At 52.9% G+C, this 25,434-nt stretch overlaps 1 protein-coding gene across 3 annotated transcripts in view; it reads left to right on the top strand.

Annotated features, from left to right (window-relative positions):
• Window positions 1-25,434, top strand: part of Ece1 (endothelin converting enzyme 1) — a 100,443-nt gene that overhangs the window by 8,540 nt on the left and 66,469 nt on the right. The window contains exon 1 of one of the 3 annotated variants that reach the window (XM_037203093.1): window positions 16,299-16,317. The exons of 1 other annotated variant lie outside the window; for it this stretch is intronic. The gene's annotated coding sequence lies outside the window, so the exon portion shown is untranslated. Of the gene's footprint in view, window positions 1-16,298; window positions 16,318-16,377; window positions 16,397-25,434 lie in introns of those variants that run through there. One more of the 3 variants, XM_037203091.1, reaches the window with a different exon arrangement.

The raw sequence follows: 25,434 nt of genomic DNA on the forward strand, positions 1-25,434 counted from the left end.
GGCAGGAGCAGCCGTGGCTAAGGGACAGCCAGCTCTGTGCCCTCGGCTATTGCTCTATTCTGGGCATTCCTGTGGCTTTGTGGTTCCTGGGTGGCACTTCTTTTTCCTCGAGTGTCTAGGTGGTCAGTGGACTTCTTCCTGAACTTCCAGGAACAGGGGGCAGGGTGGGGGAGACATACGAGGCCAAGAGAGTTCACAGAATTCTCTGGAAATGGGACGTAGGCGTCCTCTAGACGTACTTCCTCTTGGGGAGACAAAGACTAGAAAGAGGGCTGGGGAAACAGTCAGTGGATCAGAATGCTTGCTGCTCAAAGCGTGTGGACCTGAGTTCAGCCTCCAGTACCACGTAGAAAGAGGGGCGTGGTCTAGCACTCATCTGTAACCCCAGTGTTCTGAGGGACAAGAGGCTCACAGGGCTTACTGGCCGCCAGCCTCGCTCCTGGTGCCGTGAAAGATCCTGCCTCAAGGGAACAAGGTGGATCACGATAGAGCAGGACACCTGATGTCTTCCTTTGATCTCCACACATACATGGGAGCATGTACCTACATACACATGTGTGTACACATACCACATACATGTACACCGTCAATATCATACTTACACGCATCAAAAAATAAAACCAAAACCAAAAAATAAAAATGAAACAGGCCCAGAAAGGACAAGAATCTTCCCCAGGCCACACAGCAAGTTCAGTATTGTGTCTTAGAACCCGATCCAGGGTCCTGATCCTGATCTTTCTGTTCAGAATGTGGCTCCCGGAGCCAACAGGCATGGGTTCTGGTCTCACCTGTCACTGAGTCCCAGCTGGGTCCTTTGGTGAACGAGCATCTCTGAGCCTTGGTTTTCTCTAACATAGGATGGTTAACACCTTCCGCTGTGGAACATGGCTGAGGGCAGATGTCAAGTTCTCAGGCCTGTAGGCAGTGCACAGGGCAAGTCTTTACTGATGGGGACTATTTCTGTTGTGATGGTTCTGACCTAAGTAGTGTGCTTGTGTGTGTTTGCGTGTGTGCACACAGGCGCGCACACTTGTGGACACATGGAGACCAGAGGACAGCCTTGGGTGCTGTACCTCAATCACTCTCTACCCTCCATTCCTTTTTTGTTCGTTTTTTTGAGAAAGAATCCCTCACTGGCCTGGAATTTGATGAGTCAGCTAGGTTGTCTGGCCAGCCAGTCCTAGAGATCTGCCTGTCTCTGCCTACCTAGCTTTGGGATTACATGTGTGCACCACCATGCCCAGTTTTTCTTTCTTTAATTAAAGTTCTATGTGTCTGTCTGTCTGCCTGCCTGACGGACGGCCTGCCTGCCTGCATGAGTTTATGTACACCATGTGCATCTCGACGCCCACAGAGGTTGGAGGACGTTGAATCCCCTGGAAGTAGAGTTACAGGTGGTCGTGAGCTGCCTCATAGGGGTGCCAGGAACCGAACCCCAGTCCTCTGCAAGAGCAGCAAGTCATGGCTCCAGCAACCCCACCCACAGCGTTCCTTATGCGGGCTAGAATTCAGGGCTGCTTGCTTGTAAGGCAAACTCTTCACCCAGTGAAGCACCTCCCGAGCCCCTGCCCTCTGTCTTTGGAGAACTGGAGGTGGCTGTCCTTGTCCCCATGCTGCTGTCCAAGCCTGAGAGTGCAGGTAGATGGGAGGTGAGAAGATCCTTGTTGGCGGCCTGTCTGATTTTGCTTCTCCGTTATAATTGAGAGACCCCGATGCAGGCCCATAGTTTTCACCGTCACCTCAACATACACAGACAGGAAGACAGAGAAAGAAAGACGGACACACACACACACACACACACACACACACACACGCACGCACGCACGCACGCACACGCACACACACACACACACACATAGACAAACAAGGCTGAGGTGGCTGGAGCTGTGTCTCAGTGGCAAGCAGGCAGGCACTGAGGGTCACGCCAGAGTGAAAACAGAGTGGCTTGCCGCATCCTGCATTGCACCCCTTAGTGGCAGTGTGGCCTAGTGGTCGCGAGCAGGGGGCCATGCATTGATGGGAGCTTTAACCCCATATATGCTACTGATGTGTGAAGGACTCGATTCAGGCGAGTTTTCCTCTCTGAGACTCATCCTTCCAGTCCCTGAGGTAGCAGCTGCAGCTCCATCCCTCAGTGAGATCCGCCTGCCTCTGCCTCCTGAGTGCTGGGATTAAAGGCGTGCGCCGCCACCGCTGCCCGGCTTAAATTTTTCTTTGGATTTATTTATTTTATTCTTTGTGTATGAGTGCTTTGCCTGTATGGATGCATGTACACCACATGGGTGCCTGCTGCCTGTGGAAGTCAGAAGAGGGCATCAGATTCCCCTGGAGCTGGAGTTATGGATGGTTGTGAACCACCGAGTAGGTTCTGGGAACTGCACCCACATTCTCTGCAAGAGTAGCAAGTGCTAAGCTATCTCTCTAGTCTCAGGACCTGGATTTGAACTTGGGTGTTTTGGTTACAAAGTCCAAGTGCTTATTGTGTGTCAGGTCTGTGTGTGGAGGGCAGAAGACAGTGTGTAGGAATCTGTTTTCCTCTACCATGTGGACCCTGGGGATTGAACTCAGGTTGTTAGGCTTGGTAGCAAGTGTTTTTACTGGCCGAGCCATCTCGTGGTCTCCTGAGCCCAAGTCCTTAAGCACCGTGTTGTCCATTGCTCTTCTGCAGTTTACCCCCCCCCACCCCCATGCCCCCACCCCCACCCCCAGTAATTCTGTCCGGACAGCTGTGTGGACTCTGCTTCACCTGCCATGGGAAGAAAGTCCTAGCGGGTCTCCTGAAATTTCCTTTCAGCACAGCTCTGGGATGAGCAGATTCAGACCCCGGGGGAAAGGAATCAGAAAGTTCAAACCCTAGCAACCCCAGGCGCTGCCCTGGAGGCAGGAATGGGGTTCAGGATAGATGCATTTAGAAGTGGGGGGCCGGGGGGAGACTTAGAAGGCGGAAAATGGTGCCACTCTAGCAGAACTAACATCTGCTGAGTGCCAGGCGTGGGGTTCTCCAGGAAGTGAGAGCCCTGTGGGAGCGCCAGACAAGCCAGCGGGGAAGTTGTTGGATGGTATTGTGTGGGTGTGTGGGCAACTTTGAAGGACCAGAGGAATGGGTAACTTACTGGCCCAGGGATCTGGTGTTCGAGCTGGCTCCTGAAGTCTACCAGTTAGGCCGAGCCAGGAGTGGCAAAGCCAGACCCTGGACAGCCTGGCTCCAGAGTCTGTTCTCACCCACGCGGCATGCTCAGCTAGATGGGACTTGTGTCCTGGTCTCCACAGAGCCTTGGGCAACTCACCAGTTGCTTTCTCTTTTACCTTCTGCCTCTGTCCTTTGAAAACTCCTGCCCCTCTGCCAGGGAGAGTCTCTGCCTTTGTAGATACCTAGGACTTGGGGTGTCCCCAGGACTCACTGACTCCACCCCTAGAGTGCCTGTGGCTACAGAAGAGTGTTTCCTGTTCTGGTTTGCAGGGACCCTCTGCCCCATGCCCAGCACCTCCTCTCCTCATAACAACAAAGTCATTAGCTGCCCATAGACACAGGGGAGGTGGTTCTGAACTGATGAGCCCAGTGTCCAACGTCACAGGCCTACGAAAGTGGAAGAACTGGACCCTGGCCCTGGACAGGTCCAACTCTGAGACTTGTGCCGTGCTTTTAAGCTAGTAGGAAAAACCTGGGATGTGACGGGCCCTGCACCTTTCTGGTGGACAGTGTTGACAGCCTGCACCAGCCCTGCCCCCAGCCCCCCACCCCCCACCCCCCTGGGATTTCAGGACCATGGGAGCAGACTGTATGGGTTTCTCAGGTTCTCGGGTGTGTGAGAGGACAAGTAAGAGGGATACTGGCTACCAGGGCATCTTTACTTTCTTTCCAGAGATCCTGACTCATTAGGGCTTGAGTGGGGTTCAGAAGCCTGCCTTTCCAGCAGACTCCCTGACTCTCACCTTGGGGGGGTGACAGGTCTCCCTTGGGGAACTCCAATTGGTTACAGAGCTGCTCGTGGCCCAGCACTGTTCCCTGGTGTTCCATTTCGTCATTTCCACCATCAGAATATCACCCAGTTGGGGGAAATGATGCGAAGAATTTAGGGAATCTTGAGAGAGGTTTCTAACAGTCATGAAGACCTTGGGAATCTTCAGTCAGCTGGGGAAACAGTGGCTCAGAGAGTTTGGGCAATTTCCCCAAAGCCAGCTTTACTACTTAATCCTGACTGTCGGCTTAATGAGATGCAGAATCATCTAGCAGGCAAAACTCATCATGTCCGTCAGAGAGTTTCTACATTGGGTTAATTGAGGTGAGAAGAGCTAACCTGAATGTGGACAGCGCCATCCCATGGCCTGGAGGTCCCAGACTGAATTAAAAAGAGAAAGCAAGCGGAGCAAGTCTTCCTGACCCTGGATACAATGTGACTAGCTGCCACTTGCCCTGACTCTTGCCTTCCTGCTGGGTGTGTGTGTGCACACACAACACACACACACACACACACACACACACACACACACACACACACACACACGAGTGCGTGTGCCCATACGTGCAGACCCCACAGAAGCCAGAGATGTTGACTCACCCTGGAGCTGGAGTTCCAGGTGGTTGTCTGCTGCCTGACGTGAGTGCTGGGAACTGAACTCGGGTCCTTGCAAGAGCAGTTCATATTCTTAACCACTGAGCATCTGAGCCCCTGTATCCTGCCTTAAACTGTAAGCCCCCCTTCAGTTGCTCTTGGTCCAGCATTTGATTGCATCATCAAGAAATGTACCTAATTCAGTGGCTGAGCGGAGAGAAAACCTGTATCCCTGAGCTGCCAAGGCTACCCAGCTCCCTGTTGCCTTCCGCACAGAGTCTGGAAGACACAGACTCCACTCCGCCAACCACGGCTAGAGCAGAGTGTAGGGTGACAGTGAAGGACCGCCTAGATTGCTCAGCGGGTAAAGGCGCTTGCCGCCAAACCTGACAGACAGTGTGAGTTCTGTCCTGGGGATGTCCGACCTGCACACGCACACACACGCACGCGTACACACACACACATGCACACACCGCACGCACCTCCACAGAAATAGGTAATAACAGTGATGGTGCCGGCCAGTATGTGCTAACCACAGGCAGGCTGTCTAATAAAGAGCGGTGTGTACTGTCAGCATCGTGCCTGAGGAGCCATCCTACCCCGGGGCAGAAAGGTTGCTCCCTGATGGGAGACGCCTGTTTGGAGAAGTTAGAAGGGTGGGTTAAACGTTAATGAGAGATAGCTCACATAGGCTCTTGGCCAAAAGAATATTTGCATGTGTAAAAGCCCTGAGGTAGGTGACCTATATAGTATTGTTCCCTGGAGCCGGAATCAATAGTAAGAGTGACCTAGGGTGAGGCCAAGAGGTGGCCAGGGGTTGGGCCCTGGAAAGCCATATAAGCCAGGTGAGAGCTTTGAACTTAACCCCCAGAGCAATGAACGCAGAGCCTTGTATACATTCAAGTCAGACTTGATTTCTTCAATACCAAAGGTCGTATTTAAGCCCTGAGAGCGAAAATTGGCAGAGCGGAGGCTTCCCTTGAATTGGAAGGATCGCCAGCTGGGCAGTGACAAGATCTCCCTTGCATTCTGTCCTGCTCATTCTGGCCCATGGGCAGAGATGGCTTGGGAGAGGGGTCATGCCTGGGATTGGCAAGGTGGTGGAGGGGGAGGACAGATATGGGGGGATGGAGTTGACAGGGCATAGCATTGTGATTGATGGAGGCAGGGTGAGATCCAGCCCATTGCTTTGACAGGTGGCCGTCGGGAGCCAAGAAGGGTTGTGTGAGTGGCTGGTGTCACAGCCGAAGCAGCGGAGCCCAGATGCTGGGTGGAAGACAGCCCCCCTTCCCAGGCCTTCCAGCCAACCCCTGACTGGGATCCACATTGCTGGCAGCTGCTTTTCTGGAGTCCTCTTCCAGGCCTCTGGTGGCTCCCCGCCACTCCCCCCATCCCTGCAGCGCCTGGGACTTCAAGGCAGGGAATGCAGCGGCGGTGAAGACCGAGGTTTTGTCTTTGAAGCAGCCAGTGGGGGAGGGCAGCACTCTGACCTCCAGATTCTTTCCCTGTGACCTCTCTGACCCTGGAGAGACCCTTGGGACCTGGGAGGTCCACAAGAAGTGGAGATGGCCACTAGCTCCACAGTGTGCAAATAGCCCTTCCCTGGGGGATGGGAAGGGGTCTACCATGATGCCTCTGCCACAGAAAGGAGCTGCAGGACCGAAGTCTGGGCCTATGGCGTCTCCTCAGAGGCTAAGACAGCCCCTCATCTGACTCTCCAGAGTGGGAAGACCCTGGCAGCCACTTCTCTGTTCCCGCCCTCTTTCCTGGTTGGGCCTCGTTGGCCACTGTTATCTGAGGGCTTGGTTACCAGAATGTTCAACTGGGAAGCTGCTCCTTCCCTTGGGGCATTCACTCCTTCCTGGGAGCCACAGTTGGGAATCCCCCCCCCCCATCAGCTCTCTCTGGGGTTCCCCCTTCCTTCTCACCAGGTCCTGAGGCTGCTGTCCCTCTGCCACTGGGATTGTCCCCGTCCCTGGACCCAGGTTCCATGCTCTGGGAACCAGCTTCCCTTCTTGCTTGGAGACCAGGAACCCCTCGCCTCCCCTTCCCTCAACCTCCCAGGGTCCTGTATTCTGACAGCTGCCTAATGCTTAGTAGGTGCTCAGAACATGTAACTCCCGGTCTCCCTTCTGCTCCCCTCCCCCACGGCTCCCAGCCTCCCCCATGTGAGGATTTCTGCTCAGGGAGCTATGCATGGCAACTCCATCGATGGAGAAGTGGCTATTGTTGGCGGAGGACGTGGGGTGGAAGGAAATGAGGCAGGCTGAGGAACTGGAGGAACTACAGCTTAGTGCCCCCCAGCTTCAGGTCCCCATCCCCTGTGGGCCGGTGGGGAGGCTCTGTTCGGGGCATCATTGCATCAGGACAAAGGATATCAACTTTGCAAAGAGGGTGAATAGTGACAGACCCCTGATGGCTCTTGAAGCCAGGGTGTCCTTAAACCTCACCTGGCACCTGAGGACAGCAGCCAGGACCCTTAATGCCACTTATTCTTACTGCCCCCCCCACGCCCCCCCCCCACGCCGCCGCCTTGTTTCCAGTCTGCTCCAGGGAGCAGAGATGGAACCATGATTTATTGAGAATTAACACTGAGCCAAGCCCCAAGCTAAGTGGCAAATACATTGGCTTGTTCCATACACAGTCAGCCCAAAAGAGATAGGTCCTACCCCCCCCCCAATAAAAAAATAAAAAAGGTCTTGCTGTAATGCTTGGGATGGTCCTGAACCCCTGGGCTCCAGGAATCCTGCCCCAGCATTCTGAGTAACTGGGACTCTTTGGCGTGTGTTCCGTTTTTACAAGGGGAAACTGAGGCCCGGAGAAGTGAGGGAACATGCCCAAGTCCCAAGGCCGAGAGGTGTCAGGGTTCTCAATGAGTGCTTTGACAGCCACGAGGAGCATCCATCTTCCAGGCCACTGGTGTTTTGCTTGGGTCAGGAAGGCCACTGCTGGGAGGTCAGAGGGAGGAGGCGAAGGCTGCCGGGAGCTGTGGAGACTGCAGGCGGGTGTAAGCCAGTTCAGAGCTGAAGGAGGAGGTAGCCCAGACCCGTGCTAGGGCATCCTGGTGACAGGAACTTCCCAGAGGATACAGCGTGTGCCCTGGCTCCCATAGTTGCATTCAGGAAGGGGCGAAGGGAGGGAAGGAGCCCCTGGCAGGGCTGTGCTATGTGCAGGTGGACAGTCCCGGGGCTAACTCATACTCTCATGGTCCCCAGGGAGAGACGGCTAAGGTTCAGTGTTAGCCAATGACAAACACAGAATTGCCTCTGGCAGTCCATCGCTTTCCCTCCCCCAAAGATTTATTTATTTTATTATTTTGTTTGTTTTGCCTACATACATATTTATGTATACCATGTGTGCCTGGTGCCCTCGGAGGTCAGAAAAGGACATCAGATCCCCTGCGACTAGAGTTACAGATGGTTGTGAGCAGCCATGTAGGTGCTAGGAATTGAACCCAGGTCCACGCAAGAGCAACCAGTGCTCCTAACCACTGAACCAATTCTACAGCTGCCTGTCTACTGCTTTTTAAAAGACTTTAAACATTATTTTATTTGGGGCTGGAGAGATGGCTCTGTGGTTAAAAAAGCACTGACTGCTCTTCCAGAGGATCCGGGTTCAATTCCCAGCACCCACTTGGCAGCTCACAACAGTCTGTAACTCCAGTTCCAGGGGATCTGGCACCCTCACACAAAAATGGAGGCAAAACACCAACGAGCATATGATAATAGTAATAATAATAAAGTTAAAAATTATTTTATTTATGGTGTGTGTGTGTGTGTGTGATGAGAAGGGCACATGTGGGGGTCAGGTGACCGCTTTGTGGAATCCGTTCTCTTCTTCCGCCTTTGCGTGGGTTCCGGGGATTGAACTCAGGTCCTCAGGCTTGCATAGCCAGCGCCTTTACCCGCTGAGCCATTAGCTGCCCATGATGTGCAGTTTTAGGAAGAAAGCAGAATCCCAGACACGACACACTTGCACATCTCTCCTGAGATCTTGGGCCCTCCCCCGAGGCGGGCTCTTCTCTCTTTGGTGCCCCGCGTCGTGAGTCAGCCACAGACCTCACTCAGGAAAGTCCTGAGGAATTTTTCTTCTCAGTCAGTTCTAATTGAGCAGTGTGGGCAACACCCAGTGACACATGCGGAATTGGGTAAGGAGAGGCGAGGCAGCACCCTCTCTCTGCTTGTCTGTCCCTTCCCTCCGACTTCCCAGGGTCCAGAGCCACCTCAGCCCCAGCTGGGGGGAAGGTGGATAGTGACCCGGAGGCTCCCTAGCCTGACTTGCTCTGCCTCAGCCCTCCAAGGAAAATGAGTCATTTTTCTAACGAGGAGGAGATGTTTCCCTTTATGTGGGAGGAGGGAGGGGAAAGGGTAGGGTAGGGACAGTCCCCTTTTGCCCCCTTCAACTCAGTTCTCAGCTCCTGAGGAGCGGATGCTTCAGCCACATACCAGAGGACACTAGGGCCACTGCTGCGTGGAGCGGCCAGAACTGTTTACGGCAGTGGCTACCAGCTCTGAGAGCACCGAGTCACCTCTCCAGAACTGGGTTGGGTTGAGTAGATAGGGGGTTCCTCTTGGTCCCCCGTGGATGGTGTCCGCCTTGTGGCCTGGCTGTGATGGTATAAATCCTTCCCCTTTCTTCTGCCCACCTAAGGATTTAGGATGCGGCATATAGATCCATCCCACTCAAATCCTCGTCAACACGAATGAGCTCAGAAGGTCCACAGTGGGCACAGAGCGTCCCTGATCATCCCCTCCTCCTCAGTCCTCCTGGGCCTTCCATACTCCCCTGTTACCTGCTGATTGGCCATAGTCGTTGTGGGGCTTTAGAAAGCTGGGTTTAGCGAGGGAGAGAGGCAAGATGGGTGGCAGGCTGGCAGGGATGGTCGTTCTGGCTTCCCCGGCGGCGGCAGCGGCGGCAAACTCCAAGCCTGGGTACAGTCAAGACACCCTTTTCTTGTCTGTAAGGCAGGAGAACTGAGCAACAGTCACAGCTGTGAAAACATCTGCGTAGCAGCTATTTCCTTTGAGTCTACACTCAGAGGTCATCTCAGAGATGCTCTCTCTGGATTCAAACTGGGCCCTCACCTCCCAGTCTCTGTCCCCTTCGTGGCATGGGGGGTGCGGTTGTGTGCCTGAGAACTAAACCCAGGCCCTCGTGCATGCCTTGTAAGTACTCTACCACTGAGCTCCAGCCCCAGCCCTATTTTTTTTCTTTTTTCTTTTTGTTCCAGAGCTGAGGACCGAACCTAGAGCCTTGTGCTTGCTAGGCAAGGGCTCTACCACTGAGCTAAATCCCCAACCCCGCCCTGCCCCCCTCCCCCAGCCCTCTTTTACTTTGGATTCTGAGCCAGGGTCTCACGAAGTTGCCTGGGCTAGCCTTGAACTCGCTCTGTAGTTCAGTTCAAGCAGTCCTCACACTCGGCGGCGTACTCCTGCCTTCATCTCTGAGGAGCTGGGGTTCGAGTTCCTGGCACTGGGTTCCTGCCCCCCCCCCCCCCCCGCTGTTTAGCTGTTCTTGGCATTCTCTGCACAGGTTGTATTTTTGTCTTACTCCTCCTGCCCCCTCCTCCTAGCCAGATGCTCCATGAAGGCAAGGACTGTATTTGCCTCGTCCCCCGCTGAACCCTCCCCCCCCCCAGCACAGGGCTAGCACGTAGTTGGCATGCAGGCATTTGCAAAAGCAGTAAGGAGGGGACCAGCAAGAGGGCTCAGCAGGCAAAGGCGCGTGCCACCAAGCCTGACAACCTGAGTTCTATCCCTGGGACCCGCTGTGGAAGGAGAGACCCTGACTCTTACAAACTCTCCTGTAGCCTCCAAATCCACACCCTGGTACAGGTACAGGCACACACAGTAATTAAATAATTAAGTGTAAAAGAATGAAATGAGTCATCGGAGGCAGGGGCTGGAGTGCCTAAGAACACCTGTTGCGCTTGCAGAGGACTGGCGTTCACTTCCCAGCACCCACACGGTAGCTCACAACTACCTGTGATCCCACCCCAGGGGATCTGATGCCCTCTGGTCTCTGAGGGCAGCCTCACACACATCTGTGTAAAGAAAAAGGAAAAGTCATCTCTAGGGGATTGGAGAGATGCCTCGGGGGTTTAGAGCACTGGTTGCTCTTGCAGAGGACCTGGGTTGGGTTCCCAGCACCCACATGGTGGCTCACAACCATCCGTAACTCCAGTTTCAGGGGATCCAGTGACCTCTTCTGACCTCTGTGGGCACCAGGCACACATATACATGGTACACACACATCCATGAAGGCAAAACATTCATAAAGTAAATACGATTTTTTAATTTTTTTTAAAAAAACAACCTTTGGACTAGATGTGGTGGTTGCTGCCTTCAATCCCAGTACTTGTTTGGCAGAGGCAGGTGGATCTCTGGGAATTTGAGGTTAGCCTGGTCTACATAGAGAGTTCCAGAATAGCCAAAACTACATAGAGAGACCTTGTCTGAAAAAAAATAACAATAATAATAATAAAACTTTAAAGAAAAGGAATAGTTGAGAGAAATGAATATGTAAGGGAGTGAATGGATGGATGGACAGATGTAAGCAGCCAGCAGTGTCCAGCCTGGCTAAGGGCCAAGTACATTTCGGTCCCTCACCCGCCTGCCCAGCATCAGCTGGCCCCTTGAGGTTTCATGCTAGGTTTTTCTATTTGTACTTTCACAGTAGGGCATGAGATTGCCCTCGGGCACGGAGCAAGCACTTTTATGGTAAAGTCAGAAAGCCCTGTTGGGAGTGGAATGTGGAGTCGGCATACTTTTCAGACAGAAAGGAGACTCAGCCGAGGCTCTGGCTGTGTCCCCCAGCCCACCAGGCAACCGGGGCACCTTGGGAAAGCACAGGAAGCCTTCCTTGTCTTTGGAAATGAGCCCAACTCCAGAGTCCCAGAGTCTGCTGTTCCTCCAGACCCCAGCTAGGGGTTATCGGTGTGGGATCCGAGGTGCTGATGGACATTTCTCTTCCTCCGTCAATTCTGTCTTACCTTCTCTGTACCATTTTGCATCTGTCTCCCTCCATAGCTTTGGCCAGGCCACATGCTCACCTGGATAAAGGTGGAGCTTCCACCTGTGCCCTCCTGCTTTTCCTCCTCCTCATAGTCCTGCTGTGTCTCTGACACTTACGTCTAGACAGGTCACAGTTCTGCCTCAGACCCTCCATGGCTGCCTGTTACTCCATGGAGAGGCTCAGCCTTCCCCACAGAACGCTGGTGTGCTTTGCCAGCTAGCCTTTGCCTCTGTGCCTTTCCCACTCAGCCAAACAGGAAGTCCTAGAACACAGCTTCCACTTCCTCCCTCCTCCACACCTTTGTCTAGACCGTGTCTTTTTCACTTCCTGCCCTGGAACCCTGAATTCCACGAATGTGGGGATCAGACATAGCATGCTTTCTCCTGACCCTGCAGGACCTTGGATAGGGCCTGGATCATAGTAGGCACTCCACAAATAACTACTGTTTAACACAATGAAACACAAAGGTAAGGGTGAACTTTAGCAGACTGCCAGAGGAAGCATAAAGTTGCATTAGTGACAAATGCCTCTTGTCACAGGAGACATGCCCCAGCCTGGGAGCTTAGAGAAGGCTCCCTGCAGAGGAGGTGCTGTGTGATCTGAGGAGAGGGCGTGTTGACATGGTGGGAAGGGAAGCCTTATGGGGTCAGAAAATAGTGTGTGCAAAGGCCCTGTGGTTTAAGGGAATGTGAAAAGCATGCATTAATAAATAGATAAATAAATAAATGGGAGAAAAGAAAAACAAGGGGAAAAAACAGTCACTAGGACACAGGGTCATGAGGGCGGGGGCCTCTTGTGCAATGAGGCTGAGCAGGGTGACAGAGCCAGAACCTGAGATCCTCGCAGGCTGTAGACCTTAGGTGGGAGTTTTGCCTTTATTCTAAGAGCCATAGGAGGCCACCGAATAGGGTGTGAAGCAGGCTGTAGCTCCGTTGGTAGAGTGCTTTCTGAGCAAAGGCCTCGATTCCATCCCCGGCATGATCAAGAGCCAGATGTGATGGTGCACATCTGTGATGCTTGCACCTGGGAGGTGGAGGCAGGAGGATCAAGAGTCCAAGGCCAGCCCGGGGTACATATGACCCTGCCCACAAAAGGTAAAAGAAAAAGAAAATAGAGTGGTGCGGATTGGAGAAGGGAAGGGAAGGGGAGAGAGGAAGAATAGTGATCCTTTCTCGTTGTGTGGCCTTGGACGCCCAGGACTGAAGCCTTGGCTTCTGTGTACCCATCTGAAAACGCAGCCAGATCCCAGGGGCACTCTGTAGGGAACATGAAGCAAGAGATGTAATTCCCTGGGGCTGCACACGTGGATGCCTGATAAATTTCTCTCTTCCTCTCCTCCTCTCTGATCTCACCTATGGCCCCCAGGTGCTAAGGCTCATTAACAAACCCCTATTCCAGGCTAGCCCATCCTTATCCTCTCATCTCAGGAGCCTAGGTTTTTGTTCCTGCTGGCCACCACTGACCTTTGCCCTAGGAGGTAAGGTATTGCTCTCTGACTACCCTGCCCCATCTAATCTGCCCCCACCCACTCTGTCCTCTGATCGGTGATGCGCTAATATCCCTATGGCCTGCCCTTCCAGTCCCACCTGGACCAATGGGTTACAGCAGAGCAGCCCCTTGGCCGGGCTGCATCCTTGGGCAGGATGAGAGCTGTTCGTTCTCGCAATATAGTAGCAAGCCGACACCAGCTCGCTTGACTTCCTCTTGAAGCAGCATGTGTCTTGCTCTGGGTAAACTATGTTTCCCTGTCCCCAAGCACCTGTGTCCATGTCCCATGGCTGTGACATTGTTTAAGCCACTAGCTGTCATGTAAGGCACAAATCAGTCTTCCCTCTTTGCAGATGAGGAGTGAGTCAGGAGAGACTCCCTTCTTCTGGACTTGGAGAGGGTCCTCTGAGGTTACCAACTGTTTCTTTGCCTGTTTTTTTTCTTTTTTTAATTTATTTATTATGTATACAGCATGTATGACTACAGGCCAGAAGAGGGCACCAGATCTCGTTACAGATGGCTGTGAGCCACCATGTGGTTGCTGGGAATTGAACTCAGGACCTCTGGAGGAGCAGTCAGTGCTCTTAACCTCTGAGCCATCTCTCCAGCCCGCCTGTTTGTTTTTGAAGCAGGGTCTCATGTTGTAGCTCAGGCTGGCCTCAAACTTGTTATATAGCGCAAGATAACTATTCCAGATCTTTCCTACCTCCAATTTTCAAGTTATGGGATTATTGGCGTGCGCCACCATACCTGTGGCTTCATGTCTGTGCTTTTCTGTCCTGCTCACCTGGGTAGATCTTTAGTTCAACTCCTGACAACGGGGGCCCCAAATGACACCACTTTCTGCTATTTCATTGGTCCTGGACCAACTGGAGCCTGCCATCTTTGTCATAAATCCTGGGGATTTAGGATGGGCTCATGGAAGGGCCCTGGCACAGCCCTGGTTTGTTGCCCTCACCTGCTGTGTGTGTACTGGCGAGGTGAGAGAGGTTGACCGGTCACTTACCTCAGGGACATCTTTTGGTATTTCTATGGCAATTGTGCAGGATGGACACTTTTTCTTCAGCTTGCAAAGGACCATCAAATCCTCCTTGCTGGGGGTCCATGTCATAGAGAGAGAAGTCTCTGTCAGGAGATAGATATTGGGGGGGGGATCACAGGGCCATGCACACTGTTAGTTTGAAGCATGCCCTGATTTGTAGGGGAGGAGGATATCCATGTACAACTCTCCTGTACACATCATGGAAAGCTACCCTGAGACTTCTCTCCAAGTTTCTGTTTCCTCCTGTGTAAGAAGGGGGCAATGTGAGAGGATCTAGAATTGCGTAGGAGGTAGGTATGTCTGTGAGTGAGTTCTGGACTGGGTCAATTGAGATGGGAAGACCCACCCTGACTGTGGGCGGCACCATCCCCTGGACTGGTGTCCCAAACTGAATAAAAAGGAGAAAGAGAGCTGGGTACCAGCATTTGTCTCTCTCCGCTCTCTACCTGTGGATGTGATGTCTGGTCACCCACATCCCTGTGACCATGCTTTCCCCACCATGATAGATGGTGCCCTCACACTGGAGAGACTGCACCCTCCAACTGTGACCCAGGATAAACCTTCCTCCTCATGTTGCTTTTTTCCAGTGTTTGGTCATGGTCATGTGAAAAGTAACTGACACAGGGCGCTAACCCTGACCTCAGATATTGACCCAGCTGCTTGGTAGTCACAAGAGCCACCGTCAGGGGTCTGCAGAGAGAGGAGGAAGGTGGCCAGGGACACGAGTGTCATTAGGACCCTCCAAGCAGCATGGTCGTAGAGAACACTGCTGGCCCATCCATGTTTCCATGTCTCTTCTCTCAAATGGAATTCTGCAACGGGACTGTTGGAAAATGGAGTCAGCTAATGGCTGGCACAGCAGACCCATGCCTGACCCGGCATGCAGGCTCCACTCCTCAGGAAGGTGCTGTCTACCTGTGGTTGCCCAGGGGAAGTATCTCCTGGGTCAGGCCTGGCTCCCAGCAGATTCTGGTCTGTGTGAGGGGCCCTTCTCCCAGGGGGGAGGCCCCTTGTATGTGCTTTACAGATTCTTCTTGAGCCCATAGTGTGTGTCCCGCCCCCGACCTGGCCTTCCCTGAAGGCCTTATCATTTGTGTAAGGTGTCTATGTCCTTCCTTGTCCTTTCTCTCCTCAGAGACACCTAAGCCTGTCGGGTAGGCTGTGTGAGTCGCTGTCCTATATATTCAGTGGCTATGATACTAAGCAAGTAACTGTCTCCTGGACCCTCATTTCCTCCTCTGTGAAAGGGGCTAATAACACCTGCGGCCTTGGGTGCCCGTAAGGGTCATGGGTTTGGGTCAGTGAGGTACTTGGATGAGGAAGTCCCTCTTCCTCTTTCCACACCAAGAGGCCTCTCAGTGGCAGGCCTCAGGCAGTGGGCAAGGGTGGCCTGACAGCTGAGCCCTGGGCCTCAGGAAGTTCCCATTGCCCCGATGTCTTTGCAGGGGTCCTCAACCTTCCTAATGCTGTGACCCTTTAAGACAGTTCCTCATGCTGTGGTGACACCCCCAACCATAAAATTATTTTCGTTGCTACTTCGTAACTGTAACTTTGCTACTGTTGTGAATCGTAATGTAAATATCTGTGTTGTCTGACCTTCTGGGGAGACCTGTTAAAGGGTCGTTTAACCCACAGAGAGGTCGTGACCCACATGTTGAGAACCACTGGCTTAGAAGCAGCAGGGCCCCTATCTAGCTTCCCAGAATGGAGAGAGGCATGGAGAGAGAAGCCCAGAAACAAGTCTCTATGGGACCATGGTGTGGTGGGGCTGTGTGACCCCAGTTAAGTGACTTGGCCCCTCTGAGACATGCTTCCTTTCTACAGATGTGGGCCAGTGGTGTAGCTCCTGAGGTTGCTGTGAGAGGCTGGTGAGTTATTGGGAGGAAATCACTTGGCACAGGCTAGCTGGGAGGTTTTTTATTTGTACTGGGATGTGTTCTCAGTGTCTCGTTGACTTCTTGGCCATGCTCTACCCAGGAAACAATAATACATTTTGTCCACTCTTATCTTTCTGGCTCCTTCCTTGAGCTGGGAACTGTTTGGAGTGCTTTGGCCACATCCACGTCATTTCACGGTCATCATATTCGGGGGCTGGCGCTAATGTTACCCCGCTGTACACATGTGGAAATAGAACCTTCCAGCACTTGCTGTAGCAGAGCTCAGCTCTCTCCCTCTCTCCTTATCTGAGGTGATCATAGACCTGGTCAGGACGTCTTGCAGGTACCAGTGGGACACAGCAAACATCCGTAGGCAGTGTCTGCCTGGGCGAGGGGTAACACGAAATGAGGCCAACCCAGAGGTGAGCAGTGTGTGTGTGGGAAGCCCTCAACAGGCACCGTGGGACTGCATGTGTTTATATAGTCTGTCCTGGACAGGCAGGGGGCCCTGACCATCTAGTGTAAACATCCGGACACTTGTCAGCTCAGTGGCGGACAGAGACAAACCAGGGACCAGCTGCTAGCGCCCTCCTGCACCTCGCTTGTGCCGGGGTGTCCTGGTGGATGGATGAGGAGGTGCCACGGAGCTGACATTTGTTGTACACTCTGTTTGTGCCAGGCCGTTTGCAGACTGTGTCTCAGTACACTGTGTGGTCTGGTTTATTATTGTTACTTAGCTAATGTAGAAACTGAATCATAAGAGTTGTACAAGCCTAATTCCGTTGAAACCACAAAGTTTGGTTTTCCAGAAGGGTGTCTTGGTCTATTTTTTGTTGCTATAACAAAATAACTAAAACTTGGTCATTTTTAAAGAGTCGAGGTTTATTTGTCCTGGAGGCTGGAAAGCTCAAGAACACTGTGCTTGTATCTGTGAGGACCTTCCTGCCATTTCCTATATGATCCAAGGCACTGTATCCAACAGGGTGAGAACGTGGCATTTTGGGTCTGTCTGTGTAGGCCAGGCTGGCCTGAAACTTGCTATGTAAACCAGGCTGGCTTCGAACTCACAGAGATCCACCTGCCTCTGCCTCCCTGGGATTCAAGGTGTGTGTCACCACCCCCACCCCCTCTTCCTCTTCTTATAAAGCCACCATGAACTCCCCACCTCCCGGCCACATCCAGTCTCAGTGACCTCCCAAAAACCACACACGTCCTCTTACACTAAAGTGTGTCTGGAGTGTAAGTCTCTAACACACAAACTTTGGGGGACACATTTAAACCACAGCAGAGGATGGGTGTGTGGAAGTGGGGCTTGGACAATATACCTGAACCCGCTTCAGTGGTGGTGTTTCCCAGGCAAACTTAGTTCCAACCCTTGTTCACCATCAGCCTCCACCTCAGAGATACCTCCACTTACCTACTCTCATTCTTGCTATAGACTCTTTCCTGGGTCTACTGTTTCCCCTTCCCCCCAAAAAAAAGTGAAATTTGTTTTGATCATTTGTTTAAGTACTGAGCGGAAGCCCAGGGCCTTGTATGTACCAGATGAGTAAGTGTTCTACCACAGAACTTCACCCCAAGCCTTCTCCATCCCATGGTGAGGGACAGGCCCAGCCAGGATGCCTGTCAGATGCAGTGGCCTCTCTGTATGGCCTCTTTGTCCCCACCAGGAAAAAGATCTCTCCAACTCTGGCAGCCTAGGCCCACTAATTTGATGTTCTCAAAAACGGTTTCAGCCATAATCCTAACCATTGGATCTGAGGGGAGATGGGAATGAGTTTGAGGTTGTATTGGGCTACAGTGTGTGACCCTGTCTCAAAAGAAGAAGAAGGAGAAGGAGAAGGAGAAGGAGGAGAAGAAAAAGCAGTGGGTAGACTTCAGATACCATCCTATCCCTCGAATGGAGGGAGGAACTGAAGCTTGGAGGGGAAAGTCTGCCCCCAGAGACTCACAAAGAATAGTTCAGGTGAAGTTCAGGTCCCCAAGAAGGAACCTAAGGCCAGGTTCCCCTGGGTTGATGGCGTGGTCAGGAAGGGACAGAGTTGAAGCCCATAGATCTCCCGATGTCATGACCCAAAACCCTGTGTCACGAACCATGCTACTCCGCTGCCATGGAGAGCCGAGCCCTAGTAATACTCTAGAGCGCTTAGGAGCTTGGATAAAGCCTGTCACGTGTGCCACAGCATAGCTCCTTTAGTGGTTCAGGCTCTGAGCATCTCCACGAGGGCCTTCTGCTCCCCACTTCCCAGACCCGAGGCTTAAACTACTCCCTGCATTTCCCCTAGCTACAGTCACCTTTCAGTCCAACAGAGAGACCACCAGGGCTCTGGCAGAGCTGGGGGTCACATTTGAACCAACGGTATGCATAGACGGCACCTGGACCTGTCCTCTGGTGCCTTCAAGGAAACCCCTCAAGCTGAGGAGGTGACACTGACTCCAGTTTGGTTGGAGAATGTTCGGGTCCCATCCAAGTCTGTCTCTGAGCCAGGAGATGGACACTTGCACTGTACACTTGAATAGCCCTGCTATAGCCAGGGACTTGTAAATGTCACCAGGAGGGTTGATTTGGGTCCAGGCTAGCTACAACTCCACAATGGGACACGGGCTCAGGAGGGCCAGAGTAGGGAGCACGTCTGTTGAGGGGAAGGGTCTGTGTGACATGCACCCTTCTTCCCAGGAAAGAAACAGAAGTTTGAGATGCCATAGGGAGGTTGGAGAAGTCCAACCATTGCAGACCCATGATGGAGAGGCCAAGACTGCCCAATACCCTGAGGTCTGGCATGCCACCAACTGAGCATCATTATAGTCTGGGACTGGCCTGGTGACAAGTGGGCCCTTTGTCTGAGGCCTGTGGGACCAGCCCTTACCCTCTGTGCATTTCAGGAGGCTTCCATGTCCATCTCCCTCCAAAGTCCAGGCCTTTTTTGATGCGAAGCAAGGTACTTCAGATCCATCAAAAGCACAGACCTCAAGTGCTGGAGAGATGGCTCAGTAGTTAAGACCACTGGTTAAGAGACTCAGTTCAATTCCAAGCACCCACATGGTGACTCACTTATGTCTGCAACTCCAATTCCAGAGGATCCGACTCCCTCCTACAGACACACAAGCCAGCAAAACACCATAAAAAAAAAATTAAAAAAGGAAAACACAGACCTCAGTGAAAACTTGGGACGGCAGACAAAGCCAATCCAGCCTCTGAAATTGAACAATTTGAGTACTGGGGACCCATGGCTTGACACCTCCTCTCCTGGGGAATGTCCTGTCCTGAGTGACTGTAACACGAAGGGTCTTTTAATAAAAAAACCCTGAGCCTGATATTGGGGTAAATGCTGAAAGATCAGAGAGACACAGGAACAAGCCACCTCTTACCTCTAGGACTCCTCAGCCTAAAAAGCCCTCTAGTTCCTGTCCCTCAGGCCTTATATACCTTCCTCTGCCCAACCATCACTTCCTGGGATTAATGATGTGTGTGCTTCCCAAGCAAAGGCGTGAGATCTCAAGTGCTGGGATTAAAGGTGCGTGCCACCACTGTCTGGCTCTGTTTCTCTCCTAGACCGAGTCAATCTCATGTAGTCCAAGGTGGCTTTGAACTCACAGAGACCCAGATGGATCTCTGCCTCCTTAGTGCTAGGATTAAAGGTGTGTGCCACCACTGCCTGGCCTCTATGTTTCGTTCTAGTGGCTTGTTCTGTTCTCTGGTCTTCAGGCAAAGTTTATTAGGTACGCAATATATCACCACAGTGGCTGTGCTCCAACAACACACAGCATGGTTGATGCATTAAACATGAATCACATGAGTCACAGAGCATGGGCTGTTTACTTCTGCGGCTGGCCTGTCCCTCACCACTGGGTCTGCTTTGTGTTCACTTGGTGTCCTGGGGTCCATCCAGGCTCTGGGTGCCTCCCCGCTTCCTGCTCTCTCCAGTGTTCTGATGCTTCCCTATCATTCCTGGTGACCACAGTAGCTTCCAAGGGGATGTATGTCACTGGGTATATGTTAGGGAGGGGGGCCGGGGAAGCCTCCGGATCTGCCGGTGATGAGCCGTGTCCCGAATGGTGTCTGGTCCATGCAGGCATCTGGTCATTGAGTTGTACCAGATGCTGGGGAGCATTTTTAGGGACTTGCCTAATCCTTTGAGAGGAGGGTCTTTCCTACCTCAGAGAACAGTTAATCAGGTTCCCTAGTTCTACTGTAGCACTCAGGTCAGCTGTTTCTCTCCTGAAGCCGTTGTGTGGAGATGTGGGAATGGGGGGGGGGGGGGATAGGGCAGGCTTTAGATGCCTGGTGGCCTAGATGTCAGTATGCAGGGCTTTCTGAAGTATCCTGGCAGCTGTTAGATTGAGTGGAGCCAGCTGGCTGGCTGGTCACCTTTGGCCTAGAAGACCACCGGGCATTGGAGATTGGGGGTTGAGGAGACTCTTGTGTCTAGGACTGACCTGTGGGGGAGGTTGGAATGGGGCCAGCACCAGCTGACACCCGATGAGGAGAGTCATTGCAGTGTGAGCTCGTTATGTGTTTCCATTTCCTACTGTGAAGTGAGACTGTGGACTGAGGGCCTGGTAGATGCAGAACTAGCAAGTATAATCTTAACTCTTGGTACAGTGCCTAGGAAGTCATAATTACAGAGCATGTGAGACAGGCCAGGTGTCACCAACCAGATAGAGGCCTGATGACATCGGAGCCACAGTGTCACAGGAAAGCCATGGGCCAGGATGTCTTCCTAGAGGGGAGATAGGAGGCAGATGAGGATGGGGTTGGGGGGGGGGTAGATGGGGGCCAGTGGGACGCTTGAGCTCAGATTTTTCCAGTTAGGCTGGGTCAGGACTAAGGCTGTCCATCTTGGCAGGGATCAGAGGACAGGCTTCCTGGGTCCTCTCTGCTCTGTCTTTGCCATCAGGCTGATTGCTCCCTTGGAAGAGAAGAAAGCTTGCTTCTAATTGTCCATTATGCAATTGCAAATTGGCTCTGGAGCTGGGCTGAGCAGAGCCAAGCCCTAAAGGGGAGGGGAACCCCAGGCCGGGTGGCTACAGAGCCAGCATTTCGGGGACCCAAGAGGGGGTTTGGGAATGTCGTCTGTGTGAGTATCCCAGGCAGAGACACTCTTCCCAGAACACTCTATTTGGCACTGTCCCATAGTACTTGAGAGCAGTGGAGACCTGTGACCTCCTCTTCTCCCCAGCTCTGTGACCTTGGGCTGTGTTTACCCTCTCTGTGCCTCTATTTCACATCTCTTACATGGCGTTGCTGGCGTGGCTACCTTAGAACCTGCATGGCTCAGAGCTGAGTCATCCCCGGGAAGTGGCTTTTGTCCTGTTGATGCCATTGCTATTTACCACAGGCAGCAACAGCGGCCACGGAGTCCTCAGGTTGAACCCGGAGTACATTCCAGCTTTCTGTTCCGTGTCTCTGTGGCCAGGACATTCCTGTGTGGTCACAGTAGCACCCAGCATCACGGCAGGTGTCCCGGGAGCACCTCTCTTGGGAGGTAGCACTTGATTCCTGTGTGCCCTTTCCTGCGTCCTCACCTTCATTCTTGCCAGGGCCAGCGAGGTCAGCTTGCATGTGCTCACTTTGCATGCATTCAGAGCAGTGAGACTACTTGTCCAGAGCCACACAGCAGTCAATGACAGGGACCCACAGCACAGTTCATAGTCTCCCGTCTTGGCTCTTCCGCTTCCAAGACTTGGGGAACAGTTAGTTCTCAAGGAATCGGAGTCTGGTGCTCACTCCCAGCCTCTTTCCCCTGAACCTAGATTTCCTTCAAGCCCCTCAAGTCTCCCCTGTACCTGGGGCTCTGAGCCCAGACTGTAGCCTCTGAACAGTACAGCCCTCCCTCTCCTGCTGTCAGTAGGAGCCAGCCCTTCCAGGGCCTCTCCTTCTGGGCTCTTCCCACCCCAGGATGATCATGTGTGGTGGTGGTGGTGGTGGTGGTGGGGGTGGTGGTGGTGGTGGTGGTGGTGGTGGTGGGTGGAGTGTTGGAGACCTGGTGGGAAGCTGAGCCTGGGTGGGCTTCCTGAAGCAGAGACATTCCTGGTCACCAAGGTAACTGCAGCTCAGGAGCATGTTTGACTGAGGATCCACTCTGATTGGCTGGAGCTGACAGTGTGGAGCCTTGGTGTCCCAAGAGACCTGGGCATTGTGTGAGGTGAGGACCAGCCCTTCATGCTGACAGAGCAGCTCTGCATCATGGATGGGATGGTGGAGATAAAGAGGCAGGGTGAGACAGGCACTTGGAGCCACGCAGACTCTCTTTCTGGCTCTACAGCCAGAGATCTCTCCTCTTACAGGTGTCACATCTGCAAAGTTGGGGGACACTGACAGCATGTATTCTGAGGTGTAAGGGGATCAAATGGACAGCATCAGTGTCCCACACACATAGCCTATTTGTACCATTCGATTCTTGTTGGGAACTGCGGCCCTGGGATTCTTATCCCTGGCTAATAAAGAAGCTTACAAGCTGAGGATGTAGCTCATTTGGTAGAATGCTTGCCTTGCATGGGCAAAGCCCTGAGCTCCCTCCCCAGCACCACATACAGTGGTCTTGGTGATACACACACCAGTAATCATAGCACTTGGGAGGCACATGGGAGATAGAGGAAGGAGGATCAGAAGTTTAAAACCATCCTGGGCTACCTAGTCTCAAAAAAGAAAAAGAGACCAAGCTGGTGGCTTATACTTGTAATACCAGCACTTGGGCGGCTAAGGTAAGAGGATCGACATGGGTTTGAGGCCAGCCTGGGTGACAGTGAGACCCCCATCTCCAAGCAAGCAAACAAAAACAGCAAAAGTCCCACAAGATGGCTTATTGAGTAAAAGCATGTTGCCAGAGCCAGTGACCTCCACAGGAGGAGGAGAAAAGTGACTCCCAACCAAGGCCTACAAGTTCTCCTCTGATCTCTCTCTCCCCCTCCCCCTCCTCCCCACTAAGTGTAAAATTTAAAATAGTATATGCATAAATAAACATCTAAAAAAATAAAGAAACACTGGCCTGGGAAGGTCACATTACCCAATGGGTGGCAGGAGACACAGTCAGGATTTGAATGGAGGCTATCAGCAGCCCACAGTCTGCTACGCTGTCCTGTTTTTTGGTGTCCTACATGCCATATGCCTATCTCATACTTGTATGATACATGTCTGTAGAAGGCATGAAGTCAGGTGGGCTGTCTCCTTGCCCCCGAGGTCCAGAGCGTGGCTGGTGTGCGGCACAGGACAGCTGTGTTTATCAGTGGGAGCTGTGGATGTCCTGCCTGTGGGATGGGAGGAAGCTGCTGGTGTGATAACCCAGCAGTGGCCCAGAGAGTGCTGGAGCCTGAATCTCCAAATGGCTTCCCTTAGTCCTGGCTGCCCAGGTTGCATTGTCTTATTGGAAGATGCCTGTTGGAGCATGGATCTTGTCCTCTCCACGGGGCACAGTGTCCCATCTCCTGTTTCCTGAGGGATGTGGGATTGATTCTGCAGGGCTTGGAAGAGCCCACACTAAGATTTTCTGCTGAACTGGGCATGGGGCCGGGGCTGAGGTGACCAGAGCCTGGGCCTTGAAGACTCCATGCTCTGGTAGCGGGTGGGTCCCAGAGCCGTCCCTAGCAGTACCCTGGGGTCTGATGGATGTCAGTACAGACAAGGAGAGCCTGTAGGGCCTGATGGTATCTCAGCTGGCATAGGCCCAGGCTGAGTCTGTCAAACTGTGCCATCCCCAGCCCCCATCATCTCCGCCAACAGCAGCTTTGGGAACTATCCCCTCACCCTGTTAGGCTGCTGGTCACAGTATTGGACCCCACCCTACTGTGTCATAGGGGAGGGCACATGAACAAGGCCTGGCCAACCCGAGTCCTCCCCTGAGGCTTCATCATCCAGCCTCGGCAGGGAGAAGGTTTTTAGGTTTGCGCCCATGAACATGACTGGTTCCCCTGCTGAGAAGGATGTCTGGTATCTGGAGGTGGGAGTGAGTGTGGGTAGCATGCAGAGGGGGGCGCTGTGTCAGCATGGGGGGAGACATTCCCAAAAGCATGGCTGAAGGCCTGGATCAAGTCCTACCTAATGCCTGATCCTCCATCCCATTCAGGAAATGCCAGCCAGAAGTATACTTACTGCCTGGCAAAAATCCAGCTGGAGTTGAGATTATGTCATTGACAAACCTGAGGATCTCAATTAAGGAAGCCTCTCAGAGATCCTGTGTGGGAAGGGCTCTTGGGATGTGTATCATGGCAGAGACAGCTGGAGGAAGAGTTATGATAGCGGTCCGAAGAAGATGTCTGGGCAGCAAAGCTTGGGCACGTGACACACTCATTCACTCACCCAGCCATTCAGGCAGCACCAGGCTGCCTTCCAAACACTTTATAAAGAACTGATTAGCCTTCCAACAAGCAGGAAGGTGGATACTGTTATTTTTGTCATTTTATAGGTATGAGACTAGGCACAAAGGGCTTAAGTTGTTCACTTAGGGTCACACAGCTAAACTTGAACTCCATACAGTCTGGCTCCTGAGTCTTTGTTCTTAACCAAGAGTGGGGTGTGAGTAGACCCAATCCAGCCCAGAGCTCCATGTCTCTTGGCCCAGTGGGGACAAGGCTTGCAGTGTCCCTGGCTGGAATATGGCCTTGGAACTCTGGAACCCCCGGTGTGGCCTGGGCGATGGGGAAGGAAGACAGAGGGTCCTATGGATTCTCTGGGGGGACAGGATGATGGGGTGCTGTTCTAGCCATTTCCCAGCCCAGGAGGACAGGGAGCTGGTGCCAGGCTCCCGCCAGGCACCCTGCCATTCTGCAAGCTGTGATGTGATAATCTCCAGTGGTGAGTGATGGGCTTTGGCTAGGCCCTGCTGAGCCCTCGGCGGGAGGCTGGTGACTTTAAGAAGCCCTGGCTGGTAGCCCAGTGCTGGGGAGTTTTCAATGGCTCCAGCCAGAGAAGCCCTGAGCAGGCAGGAGGGGGAGTGTGTGCTGAATGCTGCAGTGTGTGCAAACGGGAAAACAGAGGAGCCCCGGGGACCTTCTGCACCAGCCAGGCTTCAGCTTGCCCTCCACGCCCAGGCTCCTCCCTCCTGCTCTCCTCTTCTCATTCAAAGGCTAAAGCCCTGTTTACAAGGGGAAGGTGGCGGCTCAGCCAGACCAAGAAACTTCCCTGAGGTCACACAGCCTGTTTGCTGTGCCCTGTACAACCTTGTGGACCTTGCCTCATTGGCCTGTCCACCTGAAATGTTTCTGGAAGACATGCCAGAACCCCCTCAGGTTTCCCAGCCCTATCCCAAGCACCCTTTCTCTTGTTAGCCCCAATTCCAGAGAAGGAATTTTCCCTGGTGACAGTGACGGGGCTTTTGCATTTGTGGGGAGGACCCGGCAGTCCAGGAATCCCTACAATAAGTGGTTGTGAGGTTGGGGCTGGGGACCGAGGTTTCCATTGTCCGCCACTGGCTGGAGCTGGGACAGCAGGCCAGCCAGTCTTGGGAACTTCAACTGTTGCTTT

The sequence above is a fragment of the Peromyscus leucopus genome, chromosome 2 (assembly GCF_004664715.2).
Source record: "Peromyscus leucopus breed LL Stock chromosome 2, UCI_PerLeu_2.1, whole genome shotgun sequence".
In the NCBI taxonomy this organism is placed as follows: domain Eukaryota; kingdom Metazoa; phylum Chordata; class Mammalia; order Rodentia; family Cricetidae; genus Peromyscus; species Peromyscus leucopus.